Below are 7,512 nucleotides of genomic sequence, written 5' to 3'. Positions count from 1 at the left end.
ATGAGAGAGAGAGAGAGAGAGAGAGAGAGAGAGAGAGAGAGAGAGAGAGAGATGGGGCTGATGTGATCTCTCCAGGGACCAATTATTCCCAGACCGCCGGTGAAACTTCCCTCCACATGAAGAATCGGATTATAATGGGTCATGATATGACATAAAACAAGAATCAATATTTCTGATGGTCTTATGAGTGGTTTCTCAGAATCTACTGATGTTTTGCACAGGTGAGATGACCTCTCACCCTGAGCTTTTTTTTTTGTCTTTTCTCCTCATCCAATTATGTTGTAACAGTCTTTTTATGTGTCTCAGAGCGCTCTGAAAAACTGTTTTTGTCCCAGCTAAAAATGTTGCATTTAAAGGGATATAGTTCACCCACAGCTAACAATCCTGCCATTGTTTACTCTCCCTGATGACTGTCCAAGTCTGGAATTTTTTTCATCCATTGAAAATAACAGCAAGTACTTTGCTGAGTTCATGGTGCTCTTGCATGCAGCAAAGGAGAAATCACTATAAAAGTACCATAAAAGCAGCCCTGTGCACTGTATTCATGAAATCTAAGCCAATATTTACTGAAAACAGGTGAAAAAAGAAAATGAAATTAAAATAATTCAATAGTGCAACCAAAGTACCATAAAAGCAGCCCTGTGCACTGTATTCATGAAATCTAAACCAATATTTACTGAAAACAGGTGAAAAAAGAAAATGAAATTAAAATAATTCAATAGTGCAACCAAAAAACCCCCCAAAAAACAAACTTTAAATCTCAATCTGCATTTGCATACATTTAAATATGCCATGCAAATGTGGTTTGAGAGTTTTAGTGGGTGAGTAAGATTTAAATAAAAACATTTTCCCTGTATAATTTAATATTTGCAGGGTTGATTTTTTTAAGGTATGCTGAGTGTCTCTAAAGCTCACAACATGAGTACATTTCATAATGACTTTTTGATTGCTTCAGTTTTCAGCGAATGTTCTCCCAAAATAGGCTGATGTCCTCTGATAATCAAGCATTTTTTCTTCATTTTTCCCATAGGGAAGTATTTTAAAAGTGTAGGGAAACAGACTCAATTAAACAAATTCACTGTGCTTGTTTTAGTGTGATTTGCTTGCTGCTTTTTTCCCCCATGGTGCCGATTTTTCGCATAATCACGGGAAATGTAGTTTTTCACCAGTAATTCTGCTGTTAAACATGATTTTGAGTTAATGGCTTCAACAGAAGCATATACCATCGATTAACAACCTCATAGCTCACAGTAGGTCAGTCTTTAATGGTTTGTACATTACTGTTAAAAATCAGTTCCCTATGGAGAAAATGAAAATGGGATTTTTACTCCTGGAGTACAAGACTGTAGTAACTTTGTTCTTTTTAAACACTATAAACTGTCAATATGTGACCCTGGAAAAGAATTGAAAAATTCTTTAAAAAAATGTGCCTTTTGTGTTCCACCCTAAAATATAAGCATACATGCTTGAAATGACACGAGGGTGAGTAAATAATGACAGAATTGCCATTTTTTGGACTTGATATCTACACTCAAATCTTAGAACCTCCATCTGATGCTGCATATACTGGCCAACTGAGATGTTAGCAAGTTAGATTTCCCTTCAACTTCACATCTAAAACAAGCACCCCATTCAATATTCCAATCTCCCTCCATTTTTCCTGAACACCAGCCCCCTGGCAACATCCCAAGGCCGGAGGAGAAGCAGGTCTGTGTGCTTACTGTACAGAGCGGCGTTTCTCTGACGGAGGTCTTCCTCTCTGCTGAATCGGCTCTTTCTCCTCGCATCACAGCCGTCCATTCATCGCTCTGTCGAGACACTGTAAATACGAACAGTTTTGTATTTTTCAAATCATGGATTTAAGCTGCACTATTAAGTAAACTTTCTGCTGTGTGACTGGCCAGCTATTGCGGCCCATGGACGAGGGCCTTCTAGCAATATTTTCTAAGCTTCATTGTTCATTTTGTGCTGTATGTGGTGACTTATACATGCGCCCAGAAGGGTCTGTCAGGCTGGAGTGTTTGTTTTCAGGCCAAGTATTGAGTGATGAAGAGCTGCTCAATGAACTGCAGGCCGCTGACGGTGGGTGGGCTGGCTAGTCTTTCAAGAACAGGGCTGGTAACTTAAAGGTTGTAGGTCAAATTCTGCAAGGAGAATCACTTACTTATTTTTTAATGGACAGGCAGAAATTCGGATAACAGAATCTATACATGCTGTCTGTGAGTTTTCTGTGCTAGAGTATTTCTGTGGCGTCATCTATTTTAGACAAACCTCTAAATGGCACATAAAAAGATAGCTTGATTTGTCAACAAGATAATGGGCAGTTTGGACCAGGACCAAGCTTAATAATAATAATAATAAATGTGTCATTAGTAAGCATGGATAAAGCATCAGCTACAATTCTTCAAAATTTGCCTCATAAATTTTGCCCTTATGCTCACCAAGGCTGCATTTATTTGATTACAAATTACAGTAAAAACATTAATAATGTGAAATATTATTACAATTTAAAATCAGGGAACTCTATTTAAATATATATTAAAATGTAATTTATTCCTGTGATGCAAAGTTGAATTTTCAGCATCATTACTCCAGTCTTCAGTGTCACATGATCCTTCAGAAATCATGCTAATATGCTGATTTGCTGACATTTCTGATTATTATCAATGTTGTCTTGTTTCATATTTTTGTCAAAACCATGATATAATAAAAAGTTCAAAAGAACAGCATTTATTTAAAATATAAATCTTTTGTAACATTATAAATGCCTTGTTTCTTTTGATCAATTTAATGTTTCCTTGCCGAATAAAAGCATTCATTTCTTTTGGAAAAGAAAAAGTAAGGTAGTAGTGTATGTTAAAAGTAAGTTAATTTCCGAGAAAAAAATATTGATAATATGAATAAATATTAAAATGAATCATATCATAATTGTAATTTCATTTTTATTATTATAAAAATTAATAAATATTGATTTGAATACTTGAATGTTTAGGTCAAGTGACTTGGTATAAAGATTTTGGCATCTTATTTCATTGTTCACAATACACGTTATTCCTAGTAAATGTTCCAGTAATTATTCAATCTAATTTTTTTTTACAATCTCATTAATTCCCACTCTTCTTGTTGAATATCACTCACGAGTACATGCGATTACTGAAGTTGAGAACATCATTTCACACAGGCTTTCAGAGATTAGGAGGGTTAGTTAAACTCCTCTTCTGCATTTATTCTGCAGATGGCAATGCAGCGTTCTGAATCGTAGTGCCCATCAGAATGATGTTGAGTATATTCTCAGACAGATGGATGTATGTGACGGTTATGACAGCGCTGCACACCATACATCACTTTCACACTGAAGGATGCCACACGGGTCACTGCATGCACGAGAACTGATATCCGTCCCCATGGTTACCAGCTTATGATGACACATCCTAACAGAGACACTGAAAGAGAAGAAGAAATCTTGACATCTGCATTTTCCCATCACTCTGTGGAAAGAAAGCAAACAGTCAGACACTAACAGTAGAGTATTGTGGAGGTACCATTGTACTGAATAATTACCATGTTCATGTACCATGCAATTTACATGTCATATTTTCAGTATGACAATGACATTATATTCAATGACTACATATAAAACATGTAAAAGTCCAAAACATCATGGTTTTAATATGGTAAATGTCTCACACTACTGTGGTATATTCTTGGGAGTACCATGTAAATACCATCAGTCATGAATTTGAGTTAAAAACAAACAAACATGTTATTAGCATGATGAATTAGCAATAAAGTCCACAGTATTACCATAATAAAAAACAAGATGTCCAAAAAAGTAAAAGAAAAAGTCCAATAATAAATAATTATCATGGTACATGTAAAATGGATATAAAATAAAATAAAAAAAATAAAAAAAATAAAAAAAATAAATAAACATGGTATTATCATGGTATGTGCAAATAATAATAATAATAATAATAATAAATCAAATAAAAAACAATGAAATTAAGCATAATTAATAAAACATGACATTACCATTGTACATGTACAAAAAAAACTACTAAAATACAGACTAAAATAAAAAAAATAAAAAAAAACTATAAAATAAAAAATGACTAAAACACAATATTACTATAGTATACGTAAAAAAAACCATCATCACATCATCATAAATAATAAAATAAAAAATAATTAATAAACATGATATTATTATGGTAGATATATATATATATATATATATGTGTGTCCAGTTACCATGTCCAAAAAACCATGGTATTATGGCTTGCCTGTGAAGGATACATCACTTGCAGTAAATAACTGAAATGGAGGAGAGAATAAACACTGGGGGGCAACAGTGTCATGTGGTGTCCTCGTAGCTGTCAGATTGGCTGATTATTCAGTGGATTTCTGATATTCCCGTCAGGGTCTGTCTGCTCTCACGCTCCACGAAGAGCCCGGCTGCAAATAGACAAGTGCTTGAAATGAGTCTCCCCATGATGCTAATTACTGCTCAACTCACAGCTGCAGGATTTCTGCAAAATGATGGTGGTTAAATAAAGCAACAAACTTTATTACTTTAATTCTGTCATGTGTAACACCCCTTACCCATGGTAAACTCACTGTAATTTCCCATAACATATAGCTTTTATAAAACTGCCAGCATTGATACAGAATGCACAGTTACAGGTGTGTTAATAGGCATTTACAAGATTTCATGGAGTTGCATAATACTTAAAACAGTTAGTGTAATAATATTATATAAATGTAATAATAGCACTCAATAGTAGAAAAAAAAACATGCCACATTCAATAAAAAGGTAATATTAACATGGTAAATTTAAAATAAATAAATAAACAAATAAATGTAAACAAAAATACAAAAACAATATTCTCATGGTATATGTAAATGACAACGATAATCACCATAAATAAAAAATAAAATAAAAAAATTAAGAAACATGATATTTACAGTTACAGGTGTGTTAATTGACATTTACAAGATTTTGTTGCATAATATTTTAAATGTTTGCAATTAATAATAGTACTCAATAGTAGAAAAAACATGGCACATGTCCAATAAAAAGGTAATATAGGTAATAAATAAAAACAAAAATAAAATTAGAAATGAATTTTAAATTAAAATTTAAAAAAATGACATTAAAAAAATTAATTAAAAAATTAAAAATTAAACAATATAACCATGGTATATGTAATAATTATCATAAATAAAAATCAGTGCAACAAAAACTATGAATCATGATACTTGACACAATTTGCATACTATTTTAAATATTTGTAATAATAGCCAATAGTAGGAAAAAACATCACGTCCAATTAAAATAAAAATGATATAAAAATGGTAAAATACTACTACTACTACTAATAAAATAATTTAAAAAATAAAGTTAAAATCACAATATTATGATGTAAATAATTACACAATCAATAAAATCAATAAAATAATTATGAAATATGATATTTCGACATTTACAAGATTTAATGGAGTTGAATAATATTTTAATTATTTGTCATAATAGTACTCAATAGTATGAACAAAAAAAACATGACACAATCAATTAAAGCTATAAAACTAAAACCACAATATTCTCATTGTGTATGTAAATAATAATAATAAGTAACATGGTATTTACAGTTACAGGTGTTAATCAACATTTACAGGATTTCACAGAGTTGCATAACATTTTGAATATTTGCATCATGCATAATGAATATTCATGCACAGTTGCAAAGCAGGATCTATCCTGAGGGCACTATAGACAATGTTTAATGGCGGCAGTCTCTCCTGAACTTCACACGAGTCTGACAGTCAAAGGAAGGCTGGGTCTGAGGACATGCTTTGTCTGACGCCCAGGGACTCGTACAAAACAAGCCATTTCATGTGTCACATTGTCATCAAAGGAAGCCAATTTTTACTCCGGCTTTTTACCCCCGAAGATTCAGCGAGCAGATGGAAAAGTCATCCGGCGTGACAGACAGCTGAGAGAGAGACGAGGGGCCCGAGAATCTCAAGCAGGCTTCTGTCGCTGTGAGCGCACGGCCCTAATACAACAGACGCCATTCAGCAAACAGCCATTCACAAAGCACACAATCTCTCGCATGAGCGACGATATTACCGCAAAACTCCTCAACATCTTCACTTTGATGATATGAGGTTATTACAGGAAAAGTTAGCCTGAAAAATGAAAACTCTGTCATTTACTCACCCTGCTGTGGCTCCAGATCTCAAGGACTTTCTTCCATGCAGCACAAAACAAGGCATTTAGCAGAATGTCCATGCTGCTCTAAGAAACATTTACACAAACAACTCCAAATAGTAACACGTATGACTTGTGCATTATTTTCCAAGTTTATACTTTAGCTTTGTGTGAGGAACAGATTACATCTGCTTATAAGCATAAGCAGATGTAATCAATTAAAAAAATCTTATTTAAAGTAAAAAGTACACTACTGTTCAAAAGTTTGGGGTCAGTAAGATTTTTTTTTTTTTTCCTTTTATGAAAGCACTTACTTTTATTCAGTCAGGATGCAATTCATTGATCAAAAGTGACAGTAAATAAATGTAGAATATATAAAATGATAATAATCTAAAAGATTTCTGTTTAAATGAATTGTGTTCTTTTGAACTTTATATTCTTAAGAATATAATACAGAAGCAGCAAATCAGCATATTAGAATGATTTCTGAAGGATCACATTTTTTTTTTACATTTCTCACACCTTCAGTTGCTTTAAAAAAAAAAAAAAAGTAAAAAATAAGTATAAAGCATAAGCATGTATCATCAACCATAAACCTGATGATTTGAAATCTTGCAACCCAGTCTCATAAAAATACGTACCTCTGGGTGCTTTTCTGCAACACCGTTTTTACGTACCTTACTGCACGTTTCGCCGCGGTTTCAAAGAGAAATGTCCACTGAGTGGCGCTAAAACACGGGTTCAATACGTGAACCCTGGCACGTTTTTATTATGTTGATATAGGTACGTATTGCTGTGTTTTTATTATGTTGCTTCAGGTACGTATTGCGGCGGTTCAGAATTCAAATATCCGGGAACTGCTAAAAGTTAATGCTCTATTGTGTTGGAAATATGCCCTACACCAAACCCAACCCTAAACCTACCCCATAGTGTTAACAAATGCAAAACTGATATAAAAACGCATTTGTTGATGCAACCATGTCATTTGAACTTACTTATATGCAGATTTGAACCGTTTTGTCGAACCGTAGTTACACGGGATTCGAACGCCTCTCAAGAACAAACCTACCGTCGAAGAAAACCCATTGATATGAAGCTGGATATGTGCGGTGCTAATGTTCAAAAGCATCAGTTTTCAAATCTCCCAGCATATTAAAATTGTTTTGAAGTCATAACATGATATTCTTCAAGTAATTGTGCGAAAATTACGCTTTATTAATCGAAACTCTGTAAGTGTGTGTGAAAAGGAATAAAAGGTGTCGGAGTTTTACTGCCTCTAGTGTTCATTTCTTTTGGAAAC

Source organism: Sinocyclocheilus anshuiensis, unplaced genomic scaffold (genome assembly GCF_001515605.1).
Source record: "Sinocyclocheilus anshuiensis isolate Anshui unplaced genomic scaffold, SAMN03320099.WGS_v1.1 scaffold1162, whole genome shotgun sequence".
Lineage (NCBI taxonomy): Eukaryota > Metazoa > Chordata > Actinopteri > Cypriniformes > Cyprinidae > Sinocyclocheilus > Sinocyclocheilus anshuiensis.
Note: the sequence above shows the minus strand (reverse complement) of the source record.